Source organism: Cydia amplana, chromosome 2 (genome assembly GCF_948474715.1).
Source record: "Cydia amplana chromosome 2, ilCydAmpl1.1, whole genome shotgun sequence".
In the NCBI taxonomy this organism is placed as follows: Eukaryota; Metazoa; Arthropoda; class Insecta; order Lepidoptera; family Tortricidae; genus Cydia; species Cydia amplana.
Window position 1 is genome coordinate 12,433,419 of NC_086070.1, and position 15,296 is coordinate 12,448,714.

The following is a 15,296-nucleotide window of genomic DNA, read 5'->3' on the forward strand; positions in this document are numbered from 1 at the left end:
TTCAGTTCGTTCTCCCAGTTATCTGAAGTAGCCAACCAAGAACAGAGGGGCCTTCGTTCTACTTGAGAGTAACTACAGATATTAAATTAACATACGATAACAAACATAAGTGGCCACTGTGCCACAATAAAGGTAGGTTGTGAATGTGAATGGATGATGCTGCCTTATTAGCTGAAGTTAAGTTTTCGCATCAGAAATATTTGCCTCCATACTACCTTATGCCTTTGAATCCCGTCGTCTCAACCTCTCGTGTGCCGGGTTTTTTTCTAATAGTTTCCTCGTACCTACGCGGATCCGCGTTCCGTCGATACGAGGGCTTGGAACTAGATCTCGGACGGGATGAGCTTTCAGCGCGTCCACCAGCGACCATTCGGTCATTACAATAATGGTGTTCTTTCCTGTCCGTTGTGTGCACGGGTCTTTGTAATAAGATCGGCTACGAACCTACGCGAGTCACACGCGAGCAGGAACGCCGTCAACAGCAGAGCTGAAGCAGTCAACGTGGCTGACACCGGCCGGGACTGCCGGGAGAAGAGTAGGTTTACCCTATAATTATTATGAAGTTATGATTAAACTACCTTCTCTAATCAGGACACTGTATTTTACACTGCAAGTGTAATTAGTGTAATTTCACCCTTTTGAACCCTCATTAAATTTATAGACGGTAATATTGAAGGAGTAACTCCCAACTAAACTATATTTATCAAGAATATTCAAGAAGATAAGTCTGCGAGTGAGCGATGCTACATTTTTTTATAATAATGGAAAAAATGAAAAATTCATCGCTTCGAAGCGAAAGCTTGGGAAGCGGTCAATTCCAACATTTTTTTCTGCATTAAACGGTCGTCGGATAAGTAGGTACTTACAGCAGTCTCGAACAGATATATCGGAGCGGCCAAGGTGCTCATAAATATCTGAACCCGCCCCTATTTAAGGCGCTAGAGTGCGTGTTCAGATATTTTTGAGCTACACGTCCGCTCCGATATATCTGATGGCGACTGTACTTACCTAGGTAGGCAACTTAGACAACTTAGCTAGGTTGCAATAATAACTTGGTCATTCGTCGTGAGAATCGTTGTCGTTTACCCACTTACCTACATTATGTAAATAAGTACTGAACACGACTATACCTACCTCTGTACTTGTACAGACAATAGATGGGCTAACTACTTGAACACATTAAAGAACCTACTTTTGGTAGGTACCTATCTTAGTGCAATTGTCATCACTTCGTGAGAAACAGGTTAGTTGCTATAATGAGGTTGAGGTGTTGAGTTGAGTAGACATTAGAAATGATAACAGGTACCTTATAAAAATTGCAATATATGTATGTAATATTTGAATATTTAGGTTCTAATTTCCTAAACAGGTACACAGAACGCTTGCCTTCAAAATATAAGGCTCCCTTTTTTTAGTCTGTTAATACCGAGTAGGTATAAATAAAGTCACACATGCATTGCATACCTATCTGCTACGTATTTTAGTCTTCAACAGTTATAATGAACACCTGTAAATACCAATACACATTAATTATTCTCAAATTTGACCTTTTTAACCGTCGGACACCTGCGTCGCTGAATAACGTGTAATTGCATGTTTAAAAACGTTAACAATGTATGTATTTAAGTAGGTAATAATAATAAGTAGGTATACCTATCTACTATGTATACTTAACTAGTAGGTAGGTACCTATTTTTTATCGGTAAATATATGTAAGTACCTAATGAAAAGTGCGACTAAACATTCGGAATGTATTATTCCACGCACTAAATGCTGAACATTGTGTGCTGAACACTGTGGTCTTGAGTTGAAAAGACGTCCTTGCCTTGCACTATTTCCTTAACCTTACCATCTAATAGGTTTCGTGCTAAATAACAATGTGGGTGATTAGATACGTTTCTAACACTGTCACATTTAGTCACGCATCGTTTGATAAATCACAGGGTAAGGTAACGCATGATTTTTGTTCGTTAGATTAGAGATATTCGTTTCAAGATTTTTGATGTGGATCATTATCGAATCATTAAAATTCTTACAAAATCTTCTCCTTGGGCCCGATTCGGATTTTGAACTAGATATCTATTAGACATCACCAAGATACGACAACGATATTTTTAAGATCTGGCCTGTCAAATTTGACATTTCCGCGATTCTCGAGATATTACTCTTGAACGATTTTCACAATGTCTAAAACGTCTCGTTATGTATTTTTAGATCTCAAAACGATTTTGAAACGATCTTAAAACGATAATTTAACGTAAAAGTGACATTGGTTGCCCGAATTCAGCTGCAAAAGATATCTAGTTGAAATCTAAACTAGTTGGTATCTAGTACATAACGTATCGTTCTCTTCTCTAGAACGGATCTTGTTTTCCGAATACCGCGGCTTGTTTCGTTTTGCATACTTAGGTACAAAAGGTATCCGTGTCCTGCGTCCGCTTGTTTATTCTTTTAAAAACAATGGTGCTTACCTATACTTCTTTAACTATGTAATACTTAAAGCATGTAAGTTATCTACTATGTGTTTGTTACAAAAGGAGATCCCATTATTCAGTAACAAAGTAAACTTCTAGCATAATATTTCATACGATTAATATCTGTGGCCAGCGAGCCCACAAATCTCCATTTATGTCGGTAACCCAGGTCTAGATAGCATCAAAATGCCGAGTGAAAGCAAAAGAACCAACCCTTTTCGTATATAAAGCAAGAAGCTTCGATAAAAATATATGTGTTATCTAAATTGTTCAAAGTAACAAGGTTCAAATTCCCGTGGCATTTGAAGCTCCACAATTTTTCTTTATATCTCCCAATGCTTGTGATAGTTAAGATATCGCTTATTGCGTCCTACGATTCAAACGAGAAATCTTATAGCTAAAACGGTATTTTGTCGTAGTATTCAAATGGAATAGGTTTTACAATGTTGTACTAAAAGCAAAAACATATAAAAAAAAAATATAGATAACAAGTTTATTGAAGTGCCAAGAAGAATGTAAATATGTCGAAACTTAGTGACCAGTTAAAATGATGTGTGATTTTATGTATGTGTCACAGAACTTATACTGGAGTTTAAATTCATAAAATGTAACGTGGATTAAACGTAACTTCTCCTCGGGCACGAATTTCGGGTAACATTCCGTTTCTGACCGCAGCTGCACTACTAAACGCGTCGCTGTTACTGTCAATTTCCATAGTAAAATGAACAGTAGTGCAGCTGCGGTTGGAAATGGACTGTCACCTTAAGTGAACCACCTTACCTTAACTGTCTTGCGACAAATACTAATTTGAGGTAAGTAAAACAAGTAGGCTACTCCACCTTAAATTGTACTTAAACAGCAAGTAACATGTTATTTACGAGATAAGTCACTAGTCTATTCACTGCTAAACACAGTAAATAAAGGAAAGGGATTGACTTTAAAAGGCCAACTGGGATTGACGGAATTTCAATTCAGAATTAGAGTGATCATGTGTTGTCGCAATCGCTTTGTTAGATCTGAGACCTAAACTGTTAAACTGCTCGAACCTGTTAAGGAATGCAGCTAAGGCCGAATGTAACAGCCTTTGTAAGTGGGACGAGGGACTTAATTTATCCAATGTGACAGCCCTGTGAATTTAAGTGTGGCCTTGGTACAAATATCTTCTAAATCTATCCGGAATTTGGTTTGCGCCCTTTTCGACAATTGCCAAATAATTAAATAAAAATTAATAAAATTAATAAAAAAAGGGCTCTAGTAAACACGTTACCGGTACTACAGCGCGAGGGAAACAACAAAACGTGAAAAACACGTGAAGGAAGATTCAGATTTTTTTTCGGATCGTTTTTTACAGATGATTCTATTCTGTAAAAATAGAAGGCAAAATGTACACAACTTAATATGAGTATTAGAGTGATGGAGAGGATTAGCCGATATTTGCTTGACCTTCGCTTAGTCTTCTGTTAAATATCACAGCAATTTTAATTGATTAGTACAGTACTTACCAATTAGTTTAGCTGCTTGTAACGGAGCCGCTTACTTATCTTTAGTTCAGCACCTGACCAGCTTTTCGATTCGCTAACCTAACCTAATAAGTTTGGCTTTTCGATTAGTCTCCCCATTACCAATCATTTGAATTGAAATTAGAGAAATATGTTTCAAATATGGATGAAAGTTTCAATTCAAGTAGTAGGTAGGTACTTCACAAAACATTCCACTCAAAATAATTTAAGTAATGAGTTCAAACTGTTCAAAGCATAATAATTATTAGGAATAGGTACATAGGTCAACATAGCACACCTTTCGTAATAAATTACCTTTTATTAGGGCGAGCGAAGCGAGCCCTATCACTATTCGACAAACTATGCATTCTTGTGGTACACTTTACGGAAAAACTATCGCACTTATAAGTTTGAAATTTAACATAGTAATTTAAATTCATGTCTAGATGTGTTATCAAACATAAAAATATCATTTTATAAACCTAAAAAAAATAAAATAAAGGAATAACACTTTGTATTACTACAAGCGCCATCTGTTAGAAAAATTATGAATTAAAATTCGTGCTAATGTACTATTGTGCTAACAACGATGAATACAAAAAAGGGTTAAAATTTTGGATTCTGACCCATCTCGCTTCGCTCGGTTTTATTCCCAATTTAGCAATTAAGTTTCTCTGGGTGCCGTTCAATTTTAATACAAACATTTTGCGTAATTACATTTAACTACTTTTAAAACTCATAATAAACAGAATGTATAGAAACAAAATCCATAATATTATTCGTTATAACAATTAAATTACAGAATGTTCTATGATCATAAAAACGTTGTTTATAACGATCATTAGGAATAATTTTACTTGTTATAACATACAGTTAGTATTATGATTAAAATGTAGAACCATATTTTAACGAATGATCGGGTGACATCATATAATATATGACATAAATTATAAAACAACTTTAATACATATTCTACCTTAAGGCAGGTCGCCGTTAGGTACGACGACGAGCGAAGCGAGGAGGAGTGTTAGGTAGAACTGCGACCCTACAGCGCGCGAGCCGAGCGAGCGAAGCGAGCGTGCCGCGGCAGCGGCCGGCGAAGCGCCAGAACCGACTTATTTTATAATACGCTTTATTACCCTCTCGATTAGTCTCGATCATGAGAGGAGGCCTGTGCCCAGCAGTGGGGCGTTTATATTTTGCTTATCAATTTTCAGTAGGCGTTTATATTCTATGAACATTATATCGTTATGAGCATTAAATAGTATACAAAGTGATCATTATACTGATTGCCTGTTATGCAAATACATTACTATGCAACTAAATTATTATTACTACTGAAATTATGAAATTTGTTCTTATTCATTTTGTTTTTATACTAAATAATCATTTCTGCTTTCAAAATTATGCAATTCGAATTATGCAAAATGAAAATTCGAAAATAGTTGTTATTAAAAACATTACACACCCAGTTTCTCTAAATACTGAAACATTTAATCTTGCTGTATATTCACTGCGGAGGTCAATTTACTCGTATGTTCTGTTCTGTGACGCCATGTCATGACATGTTGTGTTAGCAAACTTAAATCGCGTATTTTCAGTTCGAGAAACAGTTTTAGTGTTACTATTGCTTGGAACCAGGGATGTTGCGGATGCCGATTTTTTGACATCCGCGGACGCGGACGCGGATTTTTAAAGGCTCACATCCGCGGATGCGGATGCGGATGTCAAGATAGTACCATAAAAAACGTAAAATATTACATTTTACTAATTTTTATTTCAAAAAACCGGCCAAGTGCGAGTCGGACTCGCATTCCAAAGGTTCCGTACATTAAGTCCCACTCACGCTTGACTGCTCATTTGTAATAGGTTTTTTCGGTTATTGACTAAATTACCTAGCAGTCTAGCACTTACGCCGATGCTAAGACGTTCCTGTCCGACCTGTTCCACATCCGCATCCGCATTAAATCCCCATCGATTTTATACGGATGCGGATGTTGAAAATAATGCGGAAGTTCCGCGGTTGCGGATGCGGATGCGGATATTCGCAACATCCCTGCTTGGAACTGCCAAAATTATAAATAAAATAAGCATATTAGGCCGTCTGTATCGGCCCTAAATCCTAAATCAAACACAAACACAATACAAAACACAAACTACAAAACAAAACAAAATACAAACTTCAGTGATTTAGGGCCGACACAGACGGACTACAACCCGACTGCAAGTTGTATGGAAACTGCACGCCGACTGCACGCCAATTGCAACCTCGGTGTGCAGTTCAACAAAATGACCTAGAATCCTGGCAGTACCTAGTGGAACTCAGGTTTGGTGCAACACGCTGTTTTAGTAATTCGACACGTCTTGATGAGCACTTGGGAGATCAGTACGACAGAGCTGATGCTGAACCCTGGCTGTACCTAGCGGAACTCAGGTTTGGTGCAACATTGACACACACTGGGTTAGACATCCGACTCGTCATGATGATCACTAGGTAGAGCAGTACCCAAGATAGCTGATGCTGAACCCTGGCAGTAGGTACCTAGTGGAGCTCGGGTTTAATACAACATATGCAGACGCTGTTTTGGTCATCCGACTCGTCTTGATGAGCACTTAGGAGAGTAGTACCCAAAATAGAGCTGATGCTGAACCCTGGCTGTACCTAGTGGAACTCAGGTTTGGTGCAACATAGACACACACTGGGTTGGACATCCGACTCGTCATGATGATCACTTGGTAGAGCAGTACCTACCCAAGATAGCTGATGCTGAACCCCGCCAATACCTAGTGGAGCTCGGGTTTGGTGCAACATAGACACACGCTGTTTTGGACATCCGACTCGTCATGATGATCACTTGGTAGAGTAGTACCCAAGGTAGCTGATGCTGAACACTGGCAGTACCTAGTGGAGCTCGGGTTTAATACAACATATGCACACGCTGTTTCAGTTATTCGACACGTCTTGATGGGCATTTGGGAGAGCAGTACCCAAGATAGAGCTGATGAGCTGATGCTAAACCCCGGCTGTACCTAGTAGAACTCAGGTTTGGTACAACATAGATACACGCTGTTTTGGACATCCGACTCGCCAGAATGAGCACTTGGGAGAGCAGTACCCAAGATAGAGCTGATGCTGAACCCTGGCTGTACCTAGTGGAACTCAGGTTTGGTGCAACATAGCTACACGCTGTTTTGGACATCCGACTCGTCAGAATGAGCACTTGGGAGAGCAGTACCCAAGATAGAGCTGTTGCTGAACCCTGGCAGTACCTATTGGAACTCAGGTTTGGTGCAACATAGGCAAACGCTGTTTTGGTCATCCGACTCGTTTTTTGAGCACTTGGGAGATACCCAAAATAGAGCTGTAGCTGAACCCAGGCAGTATTTAGTGGAACTCAGGTTTGGTGCAACATAGACACACGCTGTTTTGGACATCCGACTCGTCATGATGATCACTTGGTAGAGTAGTACCCAAGGTAGCTGATGCTGAACTCTGGCAGTACCTAGTGGAGCTCGGGTTTTATACAATATAGGCACACTCTGTTTTGGTCATCCGACTCGTCTTTTTGAGCACTTAGGAGATACTCACGATAGAGCTGTAGCTGATCCCTGGCAGAATTTAGTGGAAGTGGAACTCACGTTTGTTGCAACATAGGCACACACTGTTTTGCTCATCTCACCCGTCTTGATGAGCACTTACTCGTGAGAGAGAAAATTATACGTAAGTTTATGTGTAAGCATGATTACCGCCAGTAGGTGTCCAGACGGGATAGTTTTACGCTCAATTGTGTGGTGTGGACGCATAAATAAATTCAAGGACATTGGCTCGCTGACCCAACATTATGTAGGAAAGCCAGTTGGCTTCCTTACAAAAAGTACTGGGCCACCGTGTAGGATGTAATAAGCGCTAATGAAATTGTATATTACGTGTGGAGGATATCGGCAATTTGATTTTGTCATCTGGACACGTTTTTAATGGACAAAGTAAAAGTTGTAACAGACAGGCGTACCGGACAGCGACCGGGGTCCAATTAGTAGGTATATTTCTTTCTTGCTCTCACTTATAGCTGCGTCCTTAACGGACATATTACGTACCCACTCGATCGAACATGAAACAAGCCTCGGACTGGATCAAAGTCGCGGTCCGGTACGTTTAGGTAGAAAAACTCCGCGAGCCCTTACAAAGCTCTGCTTTTTGCTAGTTCTATATATCCTCTGCATCGTGTATAAAGGCAATAGCTTCGACAAAAATATAAATTTAACTTTTTTATTAAGTGTAACAAAGATACCATATAAATTAATGATTACCGTAGAGCTGTAAGAACATAAGTTCATAAACGGAGAATAATCATAATGTAATGTCTCTGAATTGCACAACACAACCTAACTTCTGTGCTTGGTTGTGCTCGATAAATCTCTCGTTTATGTTAGCGAACATGCCATGCCATGGTTCCTAGGAGAGGCCTTACTGACGAGGTCGACAATGCTCTTAACAAATGTCAGTTGTGATATAATTTCAGTTTGTGACGCAATTCTAAGGAAATCTTTGGAATGTAAACAGGGCAAGACAAGATTGTCAGTAAATTTTCTAATCCGAACCAAGTAATCTCAATTTAGATGAATATTTTATACATCTCTTTAACGTTAAAATCGATCTGACCTACTAGGTGGGTAGGTAGGCTAATTTGATAAACCTAAAATATTGTGTTCAAATAGATGTCAAATCAGTGTGCAAGGTTCAGTTCCTTAAACTCTAAGGTACCGGAAAATACAATGAACGAACGTATTTTCTCTTCACGTCAATTTAGAGTAGGTAGGTATTGTAAAAATTTGCAATCTTAGAACGGCGTAGTGACACAGATATTAACCATTTCGCGTGACTTAAAAGACCATGTAATGCGGTTGACGTAATCGTTTAGGGCAACAAACAATGACTAGAAATGTTGTTACTTAAATTATTTTCGACTTATAAGGTCACAATATAAATATTTCTCGTAGGTGGTACGACCAACTTTACATCAAGTTATGAAATGCGAGTGGCGATGCCGTGTCGTTTAGGTACTTACTGGATCTCTTTGGGTGTAATAGAAATGTAAATTAGAGGGACCGGTTTGTAGAATACTTGCCCATGGTTTTAGTTACCATGACTTCTTGAAACGGAAAAGAGATAATTATACCATTGAAAACCAGCAACGGTTTCGTATATTTTCTTTACTTAAGCAAAACAAATATTTATTAACTAGCTATTTTACTTCCAACTGCAGTGATGGCCATAATAGTAAATTACCTAGGAAGTTAATTTAATTTCATAGAATCAGACGTAAAATTAGTTTTCTGCAGATGAGAGAAGCTTCACGACTAGCTTCCTGTCGCACCCAGAAAATTAATGTCGGCGTGGCTATTATATTCCTACCCATTATCTCCATAAAATTACCAGCACAGCGGACCCTTGCAAACTTTTCTAAATCATAACATTGACGAGGCAAAATTGTATCTCATCACTACTCTATTTGATTGTAGTGTTGGTACTTTATTATAATTTTTTTAGCAGCTTGATTTGAAAAAACTTACCTTGTTTACAGATCGAATTTTTTTTGTGGATACGGTTACTTGTATATTTTTTTCACGCCATGACATTTCTCGTACGAACACGGCCTATTATCTCTCAAGTCTCTTGTAATTGTTTTAATATGCTCTTGAAGATCCACTGTATGTATCTCTAATGTAACACAAGAATTCCGATATTGCCTTGTAAGCGCAAAAACTATATACGACCCAACTTATCAGAACTAAAGCCTGACAAGACTGAAGACTTCGGTTAACAAGCTTTAATAATTCTTTAGACCTTAAAGAACCACCAATGTTATAACCCTTTGAATATTACATAAATCTCCGTCAATTTAGTTCATAAAGTGAGAATCGATCGTTTTTCAATAGTGGCACGGCGTGGTATACCCAGACAAAAGCGAGATAGGTGTTGAGATAGTTGTCGACCTTTACGCGTAGCGAGGACAAAAAGCGGAGTGAGGACGTACTTTTACTTGTCTGAAATGTCTAGCCACCTGCTTGGTTACTACCAATAGATTTTTTAGGCTTATTTGACGAGCATTTAATAAAGGAGAAAGGACGGTATATTTGATATCAATCTTTTCACTGAAGAATTGTAATAGTACATTATTGTCGAGGTTCGGAAGTAGCTACTTGCTGGCTGAGGATTCGTTTTAAACGGACGACCTTGGGAGGCCGTTTAATTGAATCCGAAGCCAGCAAGTAGCCTTCCAGCCGAGTCTTATATAGCGCTTTTCTCAAAAATTGTGCAAGAAATAGAAATGTTTTACAGAAGCAACGTTCTAATTTTCACAGAAAAAACCAACCACCAAAAACCATTAAAAAAATTTGCTTTGCCACCTTTAAAAAAAATAGAAGTGTATTTTTCTGCTGAAAATACGCCAACTTATTTGAGACACCTAAATAGTCGCAGTACCAACATTATAATAATAAGTACTAATCATCTGTTTGGCTGTTTAATGGACGTATGCCTTCATTTGATATGGCCATTTCAACTTTTAAAAAGTTTGGAACTAGTTAAATAATGGAATTTGTATGCAACATTGCAGTCCCGAAATCGAGACTGCATTGTTTTTAACTTCTTAAATTTTTGAATGACCATAAACTACGGACTTCACGACCTATTTTTTAACCGGCAACGTCGACTTTGCCGTCCATTTTTAGGGTTCCGTACCCAAAGGGTAAAAACGGGACCCTATTACTAAGACTCCGCTGTCCGTCCGTCCATCCGTCCGTCTGTCACCAGGCTGTATCTCACGAACCGTGATAGCTAGACAGTTGAAATTTTCACAGATGATGTATTTCTGTTGCCGCTATAACAACAAATACTAAAAACAGAATAAAATTAAGATTTAAGTGGGGCTCCCATACAACAAACGTGATTTTTGACCGAAGTTAAGCAACGTCGGGCGGGGTCAGTACTTGGATGGGTGACCGTTTTTTGCTTGTTTTTTTTTTTCTTGTTTTGCTCTATTTTTTGTTGATGGTGCGGAACCCTCCGTGCGCGAGTCCGACTCGCACTTGGCCGGTTTTTGAGAAAAATATTTTTATTGTCGGACTGGTTTTTATTTACGCACCCAGGTCTACGTACGTACGTCTATTATTAAGTGGTTTGATAATGGTGAAAGAATTCAGCATCCGCCTTGTTCTAGCAGTGATTGTGTGTCCTTGTTGTCAATCATTGTCATTAGATGTTGATGTGTTATTGAATGCTGACGCGAGGAGTTAGGAATGAATATGTCTAATATTGAGTAGAGCTCAATTAATTCCTTTTAGATAGGAATATATCTGGCGTGTTTCTTGTCTTGCCTTGTCTTACCCACTTACACGCAACATTCACTGGAATAAAGTATGAATGTATAAGAAATAGATATTACATAATAGAAACGGTGATATTAACGTTAACGAATGATAAGGCAACACAGTTGATAATTTAATCATAGCTTTAAATGTCAAAAACACGTCCGATCTGATTATAAATGCACGTTTATTGTTCCTATAAATTAGATGAAGCTGTGTCTATCGTACAAATTACGTAACCAATTTTGTGGCAATCTAACCGTGAGAATTCACGTTTATGTAATCAAAGCAATAAGAAAGAAATACTTATTTTATTATCTCCGTAAATCAATTAGCCAATTGGCACCACGCCCACGTGCCTTATTTTGAACCAACTCGTACTGAAATGTATTCTGAAACACATTGATTGCTCACATAAAGCAAATGTGAAATGGGCTTTACAAATAAATACCATCTTGGGTTAAACATTTGATGCCACACAATGTCTGAAATAAAAAATGCCTTAAGTTAAAGATTTTAGGTATACATATTTTCATGTGGCAATGCTAGTGGTAAGTTAATTCTAAATGTAGCATTCATATCACAAAATCGCAGTAAAAGGGGTCGTAACATTATTTATGCATGCTCTTATAGTTTTGCGCTGGTTGTGTTAATCCACTTATGCTTACCCATGTGTCTCCTTTATTGAATAGTTAGCAAATATATTGCATGAATTATATTAAACCGCATCATTATCACTAGAACTTGGAGTCAAAGTGTAAAGACCCCTATAAATATTTCATAGTATATCGTCATTAGCATAACTATTACCATTCCTTTCCCAATAAGGTAAAGCCCGAATATAACTACAAAACGCACAACTATAAAGCAAGTGAGATAAATTATCATGTATTATGACATTTTGTTTGTATTGTATTAGTCTAAAATGGATATTCAAGTTACCGTTGATGCAGCAACTGCCTACATAGGTTACCTAATGGCAAAGTAATACTTAGGTTATGTAAGAATTCGGGAAAGAGGTTTATATTAGAAGTCATTTAAACAAAAATGTCTGTTTGTCATTAATCGTGTTTGTCCTATCTATCATTTTGACATTTTGTGTTTGTTAAGAATAGAAAATATTTAACAGGATATTGCTAAGTTTTTTAATTACAGGGGTTAACCTTTTGGACGCCAATGACCGATATATCCGCACCGTAGGTTCAACGCCAAAGACCGATTAATCGGTCACAGACCACAGAGCAACATCGACCTACGTGCATATACATAAAGTTCAACTTCAGTTTTGACACTTCAATGATGTGGCGTCTGAGTGACAGCTTTTGTGTTTGACACGGCGTGGATAAGGTTAATAAATGACTCCGAGGACTTGATAACAAATAGCTTTTTGAATGCCTTTAATATTTAACAAACTATTATAGACTTAAGCCGTGTGATTAACTTTAGGAACAAAGATTATTGTTGCAAATAGTGAATTGAAAGTTGAACACCATCGACTTTAACAATAATTTCAATAGTTGATGCATACTAACTAAACACACATACAGATGAGTAGGGGCATTCTAGCTTTATAAATTTGTCACAGTTTTTCACTTTGCCCCTTTATCCTCTAATATTAATAATCTAATACCTTTAAACGAGCAATTCTTGTTTATTTATTTATTTATTTATATGTATATATATTTCGGCGATCTCGGAAACGGCTCTAACGATTTCGATGAAATTTGGTATATGGGGGATTTCGGGGGCAAAAAATCGATCTAGCTAGGTCTTATCTCTGGGAAAACGCTAATTCTTGAGTTTTTATATGTTTACCGAGCAAAGCTCGGTCTCCCAGATATTACTATTATTAATATCATAGAAATAAAATGTAATAGAACAACTGTCAATCTTCAAAAGTGCGACCAAAAATGAAATGCAAGTGTGTGCGTAAATTGTCTATGTGAGATCAAAAATAGTGATGTCATGTTACAACATATTAATAATCTGTCGATGTTTGATTGCTTTATCGACTACTTTTTCAAATGTGTTATTTTAAACGTTAAGATTCTACGACATTATGACGTATAAAGAACACTTGCACTGCGTGTGCTATCAAAATCGTTGCAGACTTATCTTAATGTAACTCTTACTATATTGGAAAGTGAAGTTTAAATTTACCGCTAAACATGAGATGTTCGTGAAGTTGACCGCCCCACATCGAGCGCCCGCAAATGGCATATCTATATCGTTAGTTCATCGTTAGTTCACGTTAGTTCAGTATATTAAATCGTTAGGATCCGACTACAACATCGATTTTTTTTAAAAACAAAAGTGGGGAGGTCAACTTCACGCAACCGCCCCAAAATCGATTTTATGGTTTTTATCAATTAGAATCGATAGATAATCGTTAGTTCACGTTAGTTCAGTATATTAAATCGTTAGGATCCGATTCTAAGTATTTTTTTTTTTCAATTTTGTGGGGCGGTCAGCTTCACGTGAAGTTGACCGCCCCATATCGAGCGCCCGCAAATGGCATATCAATATCGTTAGTTCATCGTTAGTTCACGTTAGTTCAGTATATCAAATCGTTAGGATCCGACGCATAACTTGTGTGCGAATTTTTTAAAGTAGGGGATAGCGCCAGCACCGTCTTCCACTCTAAAACCGTATTTATGGTTCCTATCAATTGGAATCGATATGTAGTCGTTAGTTCATCGTTAGATTACGTTAGTTCAGTATATTAAATCGTTAGGATCCGACTACAACATCGATTTTTTTTTTAAACAAAAGTGGGGAGGTCAACTTCACGCTACCGCCCCAAAATCGATTTTATGGTTTTTATCAATTAGAATCGATAGATAATCGTTAGTTCACGTTAGTTCAGTATATTAAATCGTTAGGATCCGATTCTATGTATTTTTTTTTTTCAATTTTGTGGGGCGGTCAGCTTCACGTGAAGTTGACCGCCCCATATCGAGCGCCCGCAAATGGCATATCAATATCGTTAGTTCATCGTTAGTTCACGTTAGTTCAGTATATCAAATCGTTAGGATCCGACGCATAACTTGTGTGCGAATTTTTTAAAGTAGGGGATAGCGCCAGCACAGTCTTCCACTCTAAAACCGTATTTATGGTTCCTATCAATTGGAATCGATATGTAGTCGTTAGTTCATCGTTAGTTCACGTTAGTTCAGTATATTAAATCGTTAGGATCCGACTACAACATCGATTTTTTTTTTAAACAAAAGTGGGGAGGTCAACTTCACGCTACCGCCCCAAAATCGATTTTATGGTTTTTATCAATTAGAATCGATAGATAATCGTTAGTTCACGTTAGTTCAGTATATTAAATCGTTAGGATCCGATTCTAAGTATTTTTTTTTTTCAATTTTGTGGGGCTGTCAGCTTCACGTGAAGTTGACCGCCCCATATCGAGCGCCCGCAAATGGCATATCAATATCGTTAGTTCATCGTTAGTTCACGTTAGTTCAGTATATCAAATCGTTAGGATCCGACGCATAACTTGTGTGCGAATTTTTTAAAGTAGGGGATAGCGCCAACACCGTCTTCCACTCTAAAACCGTATTTATGGTTCCTATCAATTGGAATCGATATGTAGTCGTTAGTTTATCGTTAGTTCACGTTAGTTCAGTATATTAAATCGTTAGGATCCGACTACAACATCGATTTTTTTTTTAAACATAAGTGGGGAGGTCAACTTCACGCTACCGCCCCAAAATCGATTTTATGGTTTTTATCAATTAGAATCGATAGATAATCGTTAGTTCACGTTAGTTCAGTATATTAAATCGTTAGGATCCGATTCTAAGTATTTTTTTTTTTTCAATTTTGTGGGGCGGTCAGCTTCACGTGAAGTTGACCGCCCCATATCGAGCGCCCGCAAATGGCATATCAATATCGTTAGTTCATCGTTAGTTCACGTTAGTTCAGTATATCAAATCGTTAGGATCCG

The 15,296-nt window shown here is 37.8% G+C and overlaps 1 protein-coding gene across 1 annotated transcript in view; it reads left to right on the forward strand.

The window, feature by feature from the left end:
- The window catches only part of LOC134658707 (cadherin-99C), a 238,510-nt gene that overhangs the window by 580 nt on the left and 222,634 nt on the right, over positions 1 to 15,296 (forward strand). The window lies entirely within an intron of this gene.